The 17,371-nt window shown below is 44.2% G+C and overlaps 1 protein-coding gene across 3 annotated transcripts in view; it reads left to right on the forward strand.

Annotated features, from left to right (window-relative positions):
- Nucleotides 1-17,371, forward strand: part of Tsc22d1 (TSC22 domain family member 1) — a 107,375-nt gene that overhangs the window by 73,683 nt on the left and 16,321 nt on the right. The window contains exon 1 of one of the 3 annotated variants that reach the window (XM_016002381.3): nt 2,538-2,628. The exons of the other annotated variants lie outside the window; for them this stretch is intronic. The gene's annotated coding sequence lies outside the window, so the exon portion shown is untranslated. Of the gene's footprint in view, nt 1-2,537; nt 2,629-17,371 lie in introns of those variants that run through there. 3 annotated transcript variants of the gene reach the window in all.

Genomic DNA, 17,371 nt, shown 5'->3' on the forward strand with positions numbered 1-17,371 from the left:
TGCTTTGATGTTTGAAACAAGGTCAGTAGTGCTTACGTTCTATACGCCTGTTATTCCTGCAGAAAACATCTGAAAAGGAAGTGAACTTTAATATCTTGAAACGTAAGACTGCAGCATCTCCTGGCATCTGCAAGAGAGTGATGTGCTTTGGTTGTTTGAACTGTAGAAACGGCTTGTGTTTTAGGTTCTGTCCCGGCATGTTCAATGCCTGGTGAAATGATTTTACCATTTACGTAAACACTTTGTTTTGAAAATAGGATGGATACTTCTTGTGTTCTCCATGGCCTCCTTTTTCTCTTCAAAACCTTGGACTTCCAAGGACCGAGCTGTTAGGCACAGGGACGCAGAGTGAAAACAGAATCGCACCCACGTTGCCTGTGGAGTAGCTACAGTGTAGGCCTGTTGGGATGAATAACAGCTCTCACCTTGGCTGATGGAGAGTCGGCTCTGGGAATGGTGTTTGGAACGGCAGGAACTTCTGGCAGGGAGACTCAGCTGGTCTCAGCTCCTGAAAAGCTCCCTTCATCCGGGAACTTCACTTGTGGTCCCAAGATGAGCCTGAATTGCTGACTGAAACAGTCAGCACGGCAGGGCACGTGTTGCAGGCAGAGTTACGAGTTTCCTGCCCAGAGACACACAGAAGCCATTATTATACATGAGGGCTGTCTGGTATTTCAAGAATAAACAAAGGATTCTTATATTTTTCAGAGATGATATTTTTATGCTCCATCTGAGAAGTTACATATAATCTTAACCTTTTTTTACATTGATCAGTTGATAAGGATTAATTTCTTAGTAAGATATATTTAAGAAAATATTAAGGTATTGATTTTTGTGATTATTAAATATTAAATTATTGCAGTTTCCGTTGGCTATGTTTTTTAAAATTAAAGATTCTATTTGAGCATAGAACTTCTATTTGCTTTGTGAGTGTTTCCTTTAGTGGGTGTCACTGTATGTAGTCTAGGCTGGCCTATTATGATCCTTCTGCCTCACCCTTCCAAGTGTTGGGACTGTAGGTGTGTAGTACCCAGCTCAGGCATTTATTCCTAATTGATGTGTCAGGTTGTGCAGTTGCTGGTACTCTTGATCCCTTTTCCTTTTGTAGTGATAGAGTATGTGGCAAGGAGAGCTTGCTAATAGACACCAGAACCCGCGTCCAGCTTCCCTGCCTCTGCTTGAAAGCTGAGGAGGCAGTGCCCGTCTGTAACCTGGGTACCCGGGAAGGGAGGGTGGAGACAGCCAGATCCAAACAGTGAGCTCCAGGCTCAGGGCCCTGTCTCCAAAAATGAAGATGGAGAGTGGTGGGAAGACGGGTCGTGTTGATGTCTGCTCTCCCCGTGACACACACAGGGTGAGTGTACCTGTGCATGCAGTGCACACACATATCGCAATACACACAATTAAAATATAAAAGAAAACATAGAGCACATGATCATTATTTTTGTAAACTGACAATTTTTCGATGAAAATCAACAAAAGAAAGTCAACTTTAGTAGTTACTACACATTCTGTTACAAGTTTCCATTTGGCCCACTGGTGTAGAACTGATGCCCCTGTTTTCTAATAATTGTGAGGTAGTTTTGGGCCTTGGGTTCTTGGAAATAAGTTGCCCACGTGACCTTCCAGGTTGCCTTCTGTAATTGCTAAGGTGGGAAGTGGATAGACGTTAATGCCTGCTTTCCTGTGGTATCTCAGTGCAGGTGAGTGTGGGAAACTCGGAATCTGTTTGCCCTGAAGTTTGGATAGAATATTAATTTTCAATGATTGTATGAACTGTGCTTGGGTGGCAGTTGCCAGTCAGCTGCTAATTTGGGGTACTGGGTCCTTTTCCCTCCTCTCCTCCTCCTCCCCCTTCCCTCCTCCCCTCCCTCCTCCCCTCCTCTCCTCCCTCCTCCCCCGTTACCCCATCTCTCCCGTTCCCAGTCCTTTTGTTTATTGCAGATTTCCCTCTAGCTGTACAAAAGTGTTTCAAAGCCCAGGGAAGTCCCCACGGAACTGTGGTCTTGGGTGAGGCAGATATGGTCAACAGAGATGATAACAGTTATTAACTTCAGAATAATGTTATAACTAAAGGAAACGCACACACAAAAGCAAATAATAGAAGTCTTACACTCAAAGACCATCTTTAATTTTAAAAAGATAGCCAATGGAAAATGTAATAGTTTAATAACTAAAACTAACATAATAAACCAACATTTTTATATTGTTTTTATATCTAAAAAAGAGATCATGTGCTCTATTTTACTTTTATATTTTAATTTTGTGTAGGTGTGTGTGTGTGTGTATTGTACGTGTAGGTACACTGTCACCCTGTGTGGGTCTCCTGTGCCCCCTTTAAACCCTTGAAATACGCCAAATCACTGCATCCTGTGTTAATGGCATTTTTTTCTTTCTGTAGCAATGTGCCATCGTAAATAAATTAGGTCGCTTCCCCTTTAAGTAGAAACTGCCTTGAGGGACAGATGGAACGTGAGAACCTTTATCTGAAGCACTTGTTGGTCCCCCAGGAGTGTCAGTTGGGCCTGGGTGGGGGGAGTGAGGGAGAGGCAGGCTTGGAGGACGGCCACCATTGTGTCCACCCATGAAACCTGGACCTTGATCTAGCGATAAACGCGCTCTGAGGCCGTGAGTACTAACTGGGGCTCTGACGAGGGAGGACTTGGCTCCCCCTCCCCCACACCGGCTCGTACCTGGAAAGACAGTTGGCTTCTGCCCATCTTGGAGGCTGGCATTAAGGCTGGTTCAGCCATTTTGTTTGATTTTTTTTTTCCTAGTTAAAAACCTCGAGAGCTACTTTTAAGTGACTTGGAGGGCCGTGTGGCGATCGTGACAGGAGGAGTCTTTTGCTTCAGTTGACAGATGAATTGTGTGAGATGCTTTTTTCAACCCTAGCATAATGGTTACACACACACCAGGGAGTGATTCCAACACCTTGGGAGCCGAGGCGGAGGGGTGGAGGAATTGAGGATGGTTCGAGTCCCCACATGGCCAGTGCTGTGTAGTGAGGACCCTTTCGTCCCCCCCTCCCTTCCCTTCCCACCTCCCTTCCTTCTTGTTTGTTAAAGACAGGGCCTCTCACTGTGTAGCTCTCCTCATGTAGACCAGACTGACCTCAGACTCAGAGGTCCACTCACTTCCACATCCCCTAGTGCTTTGACTAAAGGTGTTACCACCACACTGCTGTGACATTTTATCTTTGGAAAAGAGGAAGAGAAATTGAGTTGAATGGCACGATGAGCTCTGAAACTTGATATCCCAGTTGAAACCATTCTGAGTTAACACTAACTGATTTAGAGATTTCTTTTCTTTCATTAACATTTTTTGAGGATTTCTTACACGAGTATTTACATAAGAGGTTTATACTGAGCCTTTTTGTCAGAACATATTAGCTTAACATCCATATTTGGATAATAATGATGTCAGCCATTCTTTTTTATATATAATTTATTATTTTTTAAATTTTGATATGCATTTGTGTTTTGTGCACATTTGGGTCTGTGTGAGGGTGTCAGATCCCCTGGAACCAGAGTTACAGACAGTTGTGAGCTGCCATGTAGGTGCTGGGAATTGAACCCAAGTTCTCTGGAAGAGCAGCCAGTCCTCTTAACCACTGAGCCACCACCCCAGCCTGATGTTAGCTATTCTTACTATGTTTAGAAACAGGCGCTTCAACAGGCTTGTTATTTGGAAATGCTCAAGGTTTTTGTGAATGCTTTGAGAGGTCGCTGGTTTCGTTACCAACTTGAGACTTATATACACAACATGTAGCTTTTCATAAGGACAGTGTTTTTGGCTCCAACAACTCTCCCATCAGAAATGTCTCAGAAGGAAGCAGTTAATGTCTGTCCTGCAGGGCGCAGATTTTTTTCTCATCACTGTTCCCTAAAGAGTAGAGTCTCACAACTATTCACATATCATTTTCAGTGTGTTAGGTGGCTACGTAATCTAGAGTTGGCTTAAAGTGTATGGAAGGTTATACCCAGAGTGTATACGTGTGCTTCACTGTCTTATATAAGGGGCTAGAGTGTTTCGTGGTTTTGGCATCTGCTAGAGAGTGGGGTGTCCTAGAACCAGTATCCCGAAGATAGCAAGGACTGGTAATAACAGTGTACTGTCTCTATCACTTTAACACATTTGAATGTTGACAGATGTACTTGTCTAATTCTATACTTCTGGATGAGTTTAAAACACTCCAAAGTAGTTTTTATCGTAATTCTTCAGACTAAGAATTCATCAGGATAGGCATGGTGGCTGCCATCCCAGCAGTCAGGAAGTTGAGGCAGGAGGATTGGGGTTTAAGATCATCTTCAGCTATATATCGAGTTCAAGGCCAACCTGGACTATGATACCTTGTCTTACCAACAGCAACAAAAAAGCATCTGTTTGAGTAAAGATACATATTACATCATATCTATGAATCAGCTATGAAGTTGCCAATGCAAAAATGTCTGCGTAGTAACATCGTAGAGACAGATGAAAAGATGGTTTTCTTAATTTAGATTTTCCTTGTCATTCTTAGCATACAACTAGGATTTAAGATATTAAAAAACTGTTGTGAGAACTTGTATTGCGTACTTACTGTGCAGGGTGGGCGGAGCTCACGTTTGGAGGTCAGAGGATAAGTTAAAGGAGTCAGTTCTCTCTTTCCCCCATGCTGGCTTGGGGGCTTGGGTTCAAGTTGTGACGTTTGGTGGAAGTGCCTTCACCCGCTGAGGCCTTTCACTGGTCCTGTGGTCGTTTTAAAGGACACTTTTGGTATACCCAGTAGAGCTTATGAGTCACAAATACATATGACACATGGCACTGTGAGTGGCATGAAGCTCATTCTAACTAGCGTCTGCACCCGTTTTATAGTGTGACTTCTGATCATTGACATTTGAAGTAACGTAATATTTTACCAGTTCTTTTTCTCTCGTTTGGACCGTTCATAACCCATGAGCTAGAGAGGGCACATATTTTTATCCTGATTTTGGAAGTGGAAACATTCAAGTCAAGAAACTTACTTATGGAGGCTTCTTAGACAAGTTCCTAGTCTAAGTTTCTTTCACATTTTGTGTTTTATAGTATATACAAAGTATATTCAATAAATATTCAGTGACTCAATTAGAATAAAATTTCTAAAGTAACATTTTCATTAAAGACTTAATGAGAATTTACTTAATGGGACCTTTAGAATATGTAAGAAATTCTAGCCAGGCAGTGTTGGCACACACCTTTAATCCCAGCACTTGGGAGGCAGAGGCAGACGGATCTCTGTGAGTTCGAGGCCAGCCTGGGCTACCAAGTGAGTTCCAGGAAAGGCACAAAGCTACACAGAGAAACCCTGTCTCAAAAAACCAAAAAAAAAAAAAAAAAAAAAGAAAGAAATTCTAAAAGTCTCTAGCAAATATCTACCCAAGACATTGTATGAAGGATAAAAAATTGTATGTATATATCAGATATTTGTGGTTATAATACATATAATTCATGTCAATTTATACCAGTACATTCAAGGTATGTGGTATAGTGGATTATGTACACATATCTATGTTTTAAACTGAAATCTTTTCTTCTTTGGGTGTTTTAAATCTCAGAGTACAACTGAGTAAAATACTGTTCCAGCAGAATGTATATCATGTTGCAGGGATGGAGAAACTTAAGGAAAGCTGGTTTTTGTCTGATTTTTAATCAAGAAATTTGGAAGGGCGAGCTGGAAGCTTTGGAGGGTAACTGGAGCTTCAGACCTGATGCTCCAGTTGATGGGCACAGTGGTACTCAGAGCAGATCAGCCTTTACATGGCTGTTTCTTGAAAGTTCGTCAGCTTTATACACAGGTGTGTTTGCTTATGGAATTCACAGTTATTACTGATACCCAGAGTTCTCATATGGTCATTTGGTAGATTATCTGGGCATCTTAATTTAAAGAAAAGGAATGCCAGAGAAGTCATTTGCATAACCACAATCCCTGATAAGATGCTGTCCTGTGCTTTTTTCTGTTTGAAGGCAATCCCCCTGGAGTTGCAGGCTTTGGGCTGTTAACACAAACTTCACAAAGTCACACAGTTAACGTGTTTGGAAAATGAGTTGGAATGGTAGAAGTAGACAAAAAGGCTCAAAGCAGAATTTCTGGCCTCTCCTTCAGGGTGGATCAAACTGTGCGTACTTGTTCTGAAATACTTAAACAGTTACAAAGTCATCCTTGGCTCCCTGCTTAGCTAAAGTTTAGCGGGTAACTATGGCTCCTCATAGTTCTAGATGTTTAGATGTTTGTTGCGTGTATGCATGGGGGAGAGAGGGGAAGAGACATAAGATATGCCATTGGTGATGCGTGCCTGGACCAGAAAGCAGGTTGAGAAATGCTGGTTCACGGGAAGAAATGCTGAGTCCCAGGGAGAGAGGAACTTTCTCCAGGCGTGAGACAAGCAGGTGGCCAGTGTTTGTTAAGGAGCTTCTTTCAATGGTACTGTAGAGCAGAAAAATGTAATGATCTCTCTTTGCTTCTCTCTGACCAATTTTGTGGTAAAGAAGGAAACAGCGAAGAGAAACACTTGGAAATGATCAACAGAAAGGGCGCTATTAGGCTGTAAGGCTGACATGCAGGTGTTAAAGGGACCGGGGACGGACCTGAGACAGAGACAGGAAGCTCGCAGGATCATACTGAGCCGCATTCGGCTACCTGATCTACAGTTAAGTGGTTTGATGTCACGTCAGCCTCGTACGTTTCTGTAACTGGTAGCTCGTGTTCTCAGAGGATCCACCGCTAACCTCAGCATTGTCAAAGGAGGCTCTATGGTCTAATGTTTTCTAAAGAACTCATTATAGTAACTGGTACTCTGAAAATGTCAGAGGTTCTGTATTTTTATTCATTATTTTAGATCCAATGCTTTTATGGCAATTTGAATCAAGAAATAATGAATAGATTTTTTGGGGGGGAGTTTGGGCTAACTACAATCTAATTGTGAAATAGTAAAGATCCTCTCGGAATTCTCCTTCAAAGTTTAACATTGGTCCAGTGCTGCTGCCTGGTGGATGGTGATATTGTGGTGGCTCTTTTAACTGTCCGAGAGGATGAGACACCAAGTTTCTGCTTTGTTTAAAGAAATTTTAGTTTGACCCCAAATTATTCCATTAAACAAAACATTAATAACAGCAGATTTAATGAATGTGAATGTTGGTGAACCTCAACACCAGTACTTAATGTTTTAAAATAAATGTTATCTTGCTTAATGTTTTTTAGTATATTAAAAAAAAAAAAAAAATGAGCTCAGAGGTTGTAATTTTCACTGTGTTCCACAAGGTGGCAGGGTTGTATGTTTGTAGATTCCCTTTGCTTCAATGCACAGCAAGTTTTTCTATGCGGTTAAATGTTAACCAGAATTTAAAATTTTAGCTTTAATGATGGAATATTTTCTAAACTGCATTCCATGCTTTCCTGGTGTATTAAGCAGTAAAATGTAGCTGGTTGTTACCAGTGACCCTCTAGACAGCCGTGATTGGTAGACTGAGGACCAAGATGGAGCAGTAGATAGGGGTGGATGGAAGGGATAGAGAGGCCTGGCAAGGAAGCGGGCCTTGGCTTTTAAACACCGCCGGATACCAGCTTGCTTCTTGTTTGTCTGCATTTGTTTTCCTGGTAACGATGAAGTGAATCATGAAGTGCCGGGGTCTGGTGGGACTGTTTTCTGCAGAATTGAGTAGCACATGACGGCAGGCCAACCCTGCCTTCTCTCATGGTATTGTGACATTGGTTGTTTGAGGGGCGGAAGCACTATGAAGTCTTGCGTTTTCTGCATCGCAAGCAGGCTACCCGGGCGAAGTGGCGCACTGTGGTTTGCAGAGAGGCATCCTGTAGATAGATGGTCTAATGATCTAAAGCGATGTTAAGAGAGCTTTCCTGTAACTCTGGAGTGTCTAGACTGTACACGGAGTGTGTGGAGGAGATGACATTGATTACAGGGGTGTGGCTGGTCCTGACCTGGCCAGTCCATCAGCTGGTCAAAGCAGTCTGAGCTTCTGTGACCCGGCACTGGGTGGTAAGTCTTCCACATTTCACACCAGTGTTTACCAACGCTTTGCTCTTACGTGTGTCCGGGTCTGTGTGGTTTTGCAAGTCTGTTAGGATAGCCAGGCTGTCTACTGACTTTTTCCTCCATTGGTTGTTTACATGTTTTCCCAGTCTTAAAAATGTGAGGTTTAGAATTGAGTGGACCAAGTTGAAGAACACATCAGTGTGTCTCAGTGCTGAGAGCGCAGTCGCTAAAGTACTGATTCAAGGCAATCCCGGGCTGTTCTGTGTCTCTGAAATGTCCCAACACTTGGGCCCTGGTGTGGATTTCACATAATGGCTACAGTGGTCATCAGCACCCAGGGCTGCCCTGTCCCTCTGGGCGACAGGCAGTTTTCCCAGGCACCCTAGAGTGGTCCTTCCTGATGAGCTCCACTCTGCTGAGGTGGACACCTGACTCTCTTCCCAGCTCTCCCCAGCAGTTGGACTTTCTTAACCTTATGGTAGATAAGTATGCAGATATGATAGGTAAATGATGAAAATATACGGACAACTTTCTTATCTTGTACCTCTGGAATGTATACATTTTCCTTCTGGCCAGGTATTGTGTGCCTTTAAGTAACTGGCCCACTGCTTTAGTAGATTATATTAATATAGTTATCCTTAAAGACTTAGCCTAAAACCCCGGGGCCGTAGGACAGAACTTGGTGTAACTATATGTTCTGAAACTAACTCAGAAAAATTAGATGCAGGAGCATAGTTTGTGTTGAGAATGTGTTATCTGCTGGGCAGTGGTGGCACACACCTTTAATCTCAGCCCTCGGGAGGCAGAGGCAGGCAGATTCCTATGAGTTCGAGGCCAGCCTGTTCTACAGAGCTAGTTCAGGACAGCCAGGAGAGAAACCTTGTCTCAAAAACAACAACAATAACAAAGAATGTGTTATCTGAAGATATAGCTCAACTGAAATATCAAGAAATCTGAACATTCTAAAATAGAACCTTATTAGAAGAACTCAATGAATTAGCCTAACGTAAGTATTTTTGTTATTTTAAATATAGCTAAAGAGGCTGGAGAGATGGCTCAGTGGTTAAGAGCACTAGCTACTCTTACAGGGGACCCAGGTTCAATTCCCAGTACCCGTATGGCAGCTCACAACTGTCTGTAACTCCAGTTCCCAGAGATCTCACACCTTCACACCAATGCACATAAAATAAATTTTAAAATAAATAAAAATGAATACAGTTTAAGATCTCCTTGCCTCTTGTTTTTATGAAGGAAATTTTGTAATGCTTTCTTGCTGAATTTCTGTTGAAGAAGTTGAGCTGGGGGCAGCTTGTTCCAGACCATGGGTCCCGGGCTGAGGACTGGAGGTTTGTCCTGGAGCTCCCAGCACTGTGGGGTTTGCACCCTGCGTCTGCCTAGAGAGCGTGGGATGGCGTGGCTGTGTTGATCTAGAAGGTAGAAGGCTTGTCAGGGTGGACTTGCCAGTTGAGGTTAAGAAGAAGAATGTTAAGGAACATAAAATTTCCTTTCTTTTTTCTTTTTTCTTTTTTTTTTTTTTTTTTTTTGGTCAGGAACAGAAAACTTACGCAGAAGCCGGTTTGGTGATTGTCTCCTTCACTGTGTAGAAATCTTTTAGAGTCCACTGGGCAGACTTTGGCTCGTTTTCTGTACTAACTTCTTTCAGAAAGCACTCTCCTATTCCTGTGTCCTGAAGTGCGTTCCCTGTGCTTTTGTCCAAGTCATACATGGAAGTCATTTATCAGTTTTGAATTGATTTTTCTGCATGGAGTTAGGGATAGGGGTGGATTTCATTCTTTCAGAAGTGGATGTCCCGTCTCCCCTAAAATCTTCTGTTAAAAGCTCTATCTTTTCTCCAAAGTATGCTTTTGACAACTGTGCCAACAACTAGTTAGCTGTAGCTGCTGCTACCTGATTGGCGCTGTCAGGCCAGCTGCTTCAGGATGGAGGGGAACACGGTCAGACCAGTGGATTCCAGGATCGTGGGCCCACGCTCACGTTTCTCTGGTTGTGAAGTGAGTTCCCGGGTCTGAAGTAATATACTGTGTGGAGTACCATGGCAGTGGATAGGCATTCTGTAAGTGCCGATGGTGGTTTTGGCAGAAGCATTATGTGCAGGCAAGGCAAAGTCATAACCAGCATAAGTATGTACTCTAGTCAGGGCAGAGCATTGTCCTTTCCAGGGAGGACGTGGTCCAGTGTTGTTCTTCACTGATTTATGTATGTTGATATCTGCATCCCCAGAATGAAGCCACCCTGGTCGTGGTATATGTGATCTTACTGTTTTCTTGAAATTCGTTTCCTGGTACTTCACTGAATTTTTGTGTGTCATTGTTCATCTAGATTATTAGTGTATAGTGCGTTTTGTTGTTGGTGTGGTGTGGTGTGGTGTGGTGTGTGGTGTGTGTGTGTGTGTGTGTGTGTGTGTGTGTGTGTGTGTGTGTGTCCCCTTATCTGCTTTTGATAGCAGAATAGTGGTGGCTTCATAGCACCAGCTTGGTAGTGTTCCTTCCCTTCCTACACTATGGAACAGTTTGAAGATCATCACAGTTAGCTCTTGGTTTATTAAAAGTTCGGTATGAAAGACCCCTGGCAGAGATCTTCCTCCGGGAGAGACCCCAAACCCAAGGAACACACCGAAACCACAGATCAGATGCAAAAGCAAGAGGGTTTATTTAGACCAGGTACCTGGGGCGAAGTCTCTTGGAGGACTTGCGCGCTTTCCTAGGGCAAGGGGGACTTTTTATGGGATCCCAGGGGCAGAGGCGCGGTTACAGAAGCGAGAAGCATAGTTACAGGGTCCCTATTGGTTGTTTCAAAGAAGGCCAGGGTGAACTTGGGGTCGTATGTGTGTGGCTGATTTGGCCTTGTCCAGGCCAGCTGCTTATTCCTCAAGGCCAGGGGGCCAGCCATAAAATATCCTGATTTGACTCAACTGTCTTTCTCCCAAGGCCGCTGACCACAGTTATCTCTCTCAAGGCTGGCCATAGCTATCTCTGTCAAGGCCGGGTGGCTGGCTACGGCTGTGAACTCCTGTTTTTCTGATTCCTTTAGAATGGCGTTTCTTAGGCTAAGTTATTGGGGGGGGGGGAGCATTTCATTGGCCCAAAGCCCCATGTCCTCATAATGGAGCGGGGGTCTTTCAGGTAGAATTCAGAAGTGAGTCCATCCGATCCTGGACTGTCTTTACTGGGAGACTTATTACTATTCCAGGATCATTGTTTCTTATGGATCTCTTTAACTTGTTGATATGATCTTGATTTATTTTTTGGTAGGCTATATACATATGTGTGGGTTTGTGTGTGTGTGTGTGTGTGTGTGTGTGTGTGTATGTGTGTGTATTTTTTCTAGATTTTCCAGTTTTTTAAAATTAACTTTTCAGAATACTAATGATCATCTGCATTCCACTTGAATCTATTGGAATTGTATCTCTGCTTTTATTAATTTGAAAAAAGTAAGGTCCTCACTCTGGGACTAAGAAGGTAAAAACTATCCAGGAACTCAGATCTGAGGACTCTGAGTAGAAAAGAAGTGGAATAGAGAAAGAGGGTGGGGGTCAGGTTGTTGGGAAGGAGAGCAGAGGAGAACGCTGCAAAGTTGTAAAGACACCGGGTGAGAGAATAAGATGCCCTGATAGTGCAAAAATGCAGAAACAAATTTAGATAAATACACCAAGAAGAGCAAAAAGTCTAACAGCGAGGCTTGCGTAAGAAAATCAGCACAGTAAAAGTACTGTGTAACGGGGGAAGGGTTAGCGTGGGGCGGACAGCAGTGTTGGGAACTGGAGCTTTGTAGTGGGGAAGAGGCCCCGGTGAGGACATTTCTGAATCACGCTGGTGCGAGCCTGTACCGGGTGTGTGACCTCCGCCAGCACCGTCTTCTCTCGAAGCGTTCCTTCTCTCCTGTGAGGGGCCTCTGCTAGTCACCCCTGGCTTTGCGGGGTGGGCAGATTCTCTCAGGGTCAGGAAACCCCCCAGTTCCTACCCCCTGTGGCTGTGAGGTGTCTCCCAAAGGTACAGGGGGTGGGAGAGACCAGCATGGCGTCAGGGTCTGCCCACAGACCTGCCTGGGTAGGTCATGAAAGTCAAAGCATCCTTAGCCCTAATAACCCTGCTGGAGAGATGCAGCTGTGTGTCAGCATGCCCCTGGAGTCTCTCAGCAGGGAGGTGCCTTCAGAGGTTGACCTACTCATCACCTCAGGCACAGGACTGTCCCCAGCACCCCAGCTGTTCTCAGTTATAAGTTCTGCCCCCCCTGAAGGAGGATAACGCTCCCTTTCCCTGGACACTTCGCTGCCTCTGTCAAGCCTCTGCCTTTGGTGTGGCGATGTCAGACCTTCTCACGCCCACAGCTGCCTCCGCTAGCGGTCTCTCCTGCTGTAGCACGAATCTTAACAGGTCTTATTAATAAAATCAAACCTGAGCCAGGTACTGGGGTAAATGCTGGAAGATCAGATGCAGAACAAGCCACAGCTACCTCACCTCACCAGTTCCTCAGCTGATCCTGTTTCCTCAGACTGGAAGCCTCTGAGTCCTCATCCAGAATGAATCTCAGCTGAACTGTGCTGCTCGAAAGCCTAAAAGCTTAACCAGCCAAATGCCTCTAGTTTCTGGTCCTCAAGCCTTATATACCTTTCTGCTTTCGACCACCACTCCCTGGGATTAAAGGCGTGAGTCACCGTGCTTGGCCATTTCCAGTGTGGCCGTGAACTCACAGAGATCCAGAGGGATTTTTACCTCTGGAATGCTAGGATTAAAGGCATGTGTACCACCATTTTCTAGCCTTTGTACGTAGTGGCTGTTCTGTCTCTGACCCAGATAAGTTTATTAGGGTACACAATATTTTGGGGAACGCAATACCACCACACCCTGCTGTGGTTGTAGGGCTTAATTGTAGGTTCCTGACTTAGGATCATTCATGTTCTTGGGCCCAGGGAGGTTCCATTATGTGTTGCCTCTCCAGATGGTTATAGCCAGAGCTCTCTGATCACAGAGTAGCAAAGTGGATTCCTGTCCTCTGCTGACTTGTCCTCCAGAGGAGACACTGCCTCACACGCCTGAACTGGACTTAAAGGTTTGGAGAGCTGCTGGCCATACGGCCCTTCTGTTCTTCAGAGCTGTGGACTTGTCCTGTGAGGAGGACCACTGTGTCCTAGGGCTGGCTTTCCTTTCGGATAAGGCTTCTCTAGCTCTCCCCTGCCCTTTGAGCTGCAGCTGGAGCCTGTTGGGCCTGGCTTCACATTGAAATCACCTGGGAAACGAATCACATGCCAGTCATTGAGCTTGGAATCTCTGAGAGGCAGGCTTGAGCATCTGGGGTCTTTAAAAGCCTTCTGCTTGATTCCAAGTTCAGCCAAGGTTGAGAACCACGGAGTCGGGCTGATCCCTGCCGTAGCCCTCCACAGTCTCACTACACACAAGACTGTGTCTCTGTTAAGTGAGCAGAACTTTCTAGTCTGCCGGAGTCTTCTGGGTGGGTGAGGAGAGAGCTCATGACAAAGTCCTTGGGGTAAGGAGAAAGCTCACGGAAACCTTCGAGGTTGCAGGGTGCTGCGCCTGTCTTTTGTTTTCCCACGTTGGGTGGTGGTCTCTCTGTTTTACTGTTGGCACTCTGGAAATAAGACAGTGGAGGCATAACACTGAGTGGCGACCTACCATTTGACACAAAGAGCTGTGTAACCAGAGCACTGGGCAAGGGAAAGCTGGCACCAGCTCGGTGTAGCTGCAAGCTCTGATGGTAGATATAAAAATTACACAAAAGGGTAGAATGAAATGCCAGTGGCATTGTAGGGGGCAGAGGTGGCAGGTGACCCTGAGATGGTACGGAGGGAAGCGGGGCGGAAGCCAGTGGGCTGAGGTGAGGCGGGTAGGCGGCAGTGAGACCGGTGGGGACTCCGGGTGCCAGGGCTTGCTTTTGAGTTGGTTGAATACAGAGCAAGGGTTGCTGTTGCATGCTGCTCTGGCTTGTATTGTGAAGGGAAAGATCCTGGCAGGGCTCCTAAAACTCTTTCCAGTTTCAGCCCCCACCTAGAAGAGATTTTTTTCTGTGGCCCCAAGTATATGTTCATATAAAATTCCTGAAGTCCTCTCATCAAAAGCCACATGTTAAAATGGCTGCTCTAAAACGCCGTCGGAGAGGAAACTTTCTCGGTATGGGATTCGGCAGTTAATCGTTTTTTTTGCACTGTCCCGGCTCTGAGATAGGTGTGTATGGGCAGCTTGTGGACTCTTGGGCAGCTTAGCCAGGCTGCTCTTCTATGGTCCTGCTTAGATAGTAGAGCAAATACCAGATTTTTATATGATCAACTTTAGTTTTATTTTACAGTTAGGATTCAGATTTAGATGAGAGAGGACTAAGACATTGCTAAGTGATCTCACTCTCACTCTCACTCTCGCGCACGCGCGCACGCACGCACGCACGCATGTGTCTTACTATGTAGACCAGGCTGGCTTCAACTTTTGGTGGCAATCCTCCTGTTTCAGTCTTGTACGTACTGAGGCTTAAAGTTGTGTGCCACCATGTCTGGTTAAGTGATCTATACATTTTTGAATTTTCACGTTCTTAGTGCATCTAAAATTTTTGTTAAAATTGTGTATGAGTTTGCAACCTTTTACTTTTTTCGGATAAACAAGTGTTTTATTTTAATTTCTTAGAATATTCACCAACTTAATGGACCTGACATTGTGTTCTTTCCCTTATTTTCTTCTCTAGGTTTTGGGGGTTATATGTTTGCGGTGTGTGTGTGTGTGTGTGTGTGTGTGTGTGTGTGTGTGTGTGTGTGTGTGTATCCAAGAGCATGCCCTATGGTGGTCCTCTAAATTTTATGTGCTCATCTTCATGTGGGAATAGAACCTGTATCAAGTACTTACAAGCACCTGGGTGAATGCTCCAGGTATACCTCATAGTTCCTCAGAGTGAACTGACTCTTCAGTTGGTCTGTATAGCTTGGTATTGGATGAGGTTCACTTCGTTTAGATTTGTGCGCGCTTTTGTTTATTGCCCTGTGCCACCATGTGAATGTTTATTGGGATAGATAAAAGTCATGTGGGCCAGTATGTATCCTGGACATCTGCTGTATAGTGTTCAAGTGGAGGGCTCAGAAGGCTTTTAGAAATGTCTTCAGTGCTTTGTCAGGCAGTCTGTCTGCTCGTCCAGGAGAGACGGAAGGAGTCCATTTATTGTACGTGGTTTGCAGTCTTGTTTTGTGTAGTCAGGTACAGTTTTACAATGTTGCCATGTAAAACCAGGGTTCTTCTGCAGTTAAGGAACATGCTAAAGTGTTTATAAATTTCTGCTGATGCTTTCTAGTTGGAAAGCTTTTTAGGATAAGGCTATTTCACTCTTTAAAGACCCACAGACTAATGTCATGCCAGTCACAAAATGTTTGTAAAATTAGTATTTGTGTAGGTATTTGCACATAACTAGACCCCCCCCTCCCCCGTGCTTTATATTGGGCAGAAGGTCTTTTATCTTCTTGCTGGAGAAGGAACTCCCACATCACTGGAGGAGAGCCTCAAAGGGCAGCTCCCTCCAGGAGAGGGCACGTAGTCCACGCATCCCTGATAGAAGTCAAGAGGTTTGCTGCATAGTTTAGGACATTAGCTAAGTGTAAGCAAAGTGGGGGTGCCCTCACTGAGCTGTAAAGATGCCAAGACCCTTGAGCTGCAGTGGAGCCAGACTCAGGCTTCCTGTTGCAGGCTATTTGATCACATTGTGGACCGCGAGATTGCATTACTTACTGGAAAAACCTGTTTCTAGTTGTAGTGTGGCTCAGCCCTAGGACACACCCTTAATCCAAGAGCTTTCTGCTAGAATAGTGTAAACAGGATTAAATAAAGTCAATCATAGGTCAAGATGTGGAGCAAGCAACTAGTTGGCTGGAAATCGGCAAGAAAAAAACCATGGAGAGTGAGAGGGAGTCATAAGGACGGATAGAGCGGTGCACAGGAAGTAGAAGGGAGGGACTTTTTGTTTGAGATGGTGGAGGAGCCTGAGGACATGGGCTCAGGAGGAAGGTCAGCTGGGTGCTTTCTCTGCCTCTCTGAGCTAGCAGGTTTTCACACCAGCACCTGGCTCTTGAGTCTTCATTATTGGTAAAATCAAATGATTGAGTTTTTGTTAAAAACAATGGGTTCTCTTTCACTAAAAACCCAAGTCAGCTGGATGGTTTGGTAATGATTTGGTGTTTAGAAAGGGGTAACACATATAAAGGTGAATGTTATAGTTGACAAAAAAAAAAAAATGGGGTAATCTATAATTTTATGTATTGAACTCTCAAGAGAATTTATACTTTTAAAAGTATGTGGAAAAATGTGTAGGTCTCTTCAGTAACCCCAATTACCACTGAACCAGGTAGCTCAGAAAACAAGGACACAGCTGGAATTCCAGTGGAGAATGCCAGATTCATAGATCATCTTTTAATTGTCAGAGCAAAATTATAAAATATGATATCCCCATTTTACACAAGAAGAAATGATTTGGGGAAATTTAAATTAGGGTCTAACGTCAGAGCCCCTGATCTGACTGTGTACACAAAGCTGTGTTTTAAAAGCAATCAGTATTGTCCACCAGGTAGTGAAGCAGGTGGAGGGTGCTGCCAGCCCTGACCTGTGCTTGATCGCAGGGATCCGTAGGGTGGAAGAGAAAACCCAGGTTACAGATTGCACTGTGATCTCCACACTCATGTTATAACATTTGAGATACACATGTGCATGAGTGCACATGTATGTGTACACACACACACACACACACACACACCCCACACACAAATTAGTATCAACTTGGAAGTTTTACAATTGCATTGGACTTAAATGTCTAGACTTAAATATCTAAAATAACGAAGTTCCTGCTTTTAAAGTCTGTCTGTCCAGAGGTGATGCTCTGGGACTAGAGTGTGGAAGTTAGCATTGCTTCAGCTTGCCACCCAAGGCCGTGTAGAATTGTGCTGTTAGGAGAACATGAGTAACTTCTGCTTCCATCTTCTCAGTGAAAAATGCAGAGGATCAGATTTGATGGGTACAGTGACTCAGAAGTAACTGAAGACTTCACTGTTTGCTTGGAAAATAAAAGCAAACCATAGAACTTCTCTATGTTGCTATAAATAGACACTGAACATTAGGTTTTGAAGTCTAATAATACAAAATAATCTAAAAGTGTCAGTAGGCTTGCTTCCTGAATTTCTGGATACATGCAAGTATAGTAGGTATCTGTTTCATTAAAACAGAAATGTTGATCTAGCATGTCTAGATCAACATGATCTAGCCTTCTTCAGTTAATTTCTGTGTCGCTCACTGGTGGGAATTCTCTCTGTTATGTCTGTTTTACTCTGTGGCTGAAGGCTCTGTAAATTGTAGAGATGTTTG

This window comes from Peromyscus maniculatus, chromosome 9 (genome assembly GCF_049852395.1).
Source record: "Peromyscus maniculatus bairdii isolate BWxNUB_F1_BW_parent chromosome 9, HU_Pman_BW_mat_3.1, whole genome shotgun sequence".
Taxonomy (NCBI): Eukaryota; Metazoa; Chordata; class Mammalia; order Rodentia; family Cricetidae; genus Peromyscus; species Peromyscus maniculatus.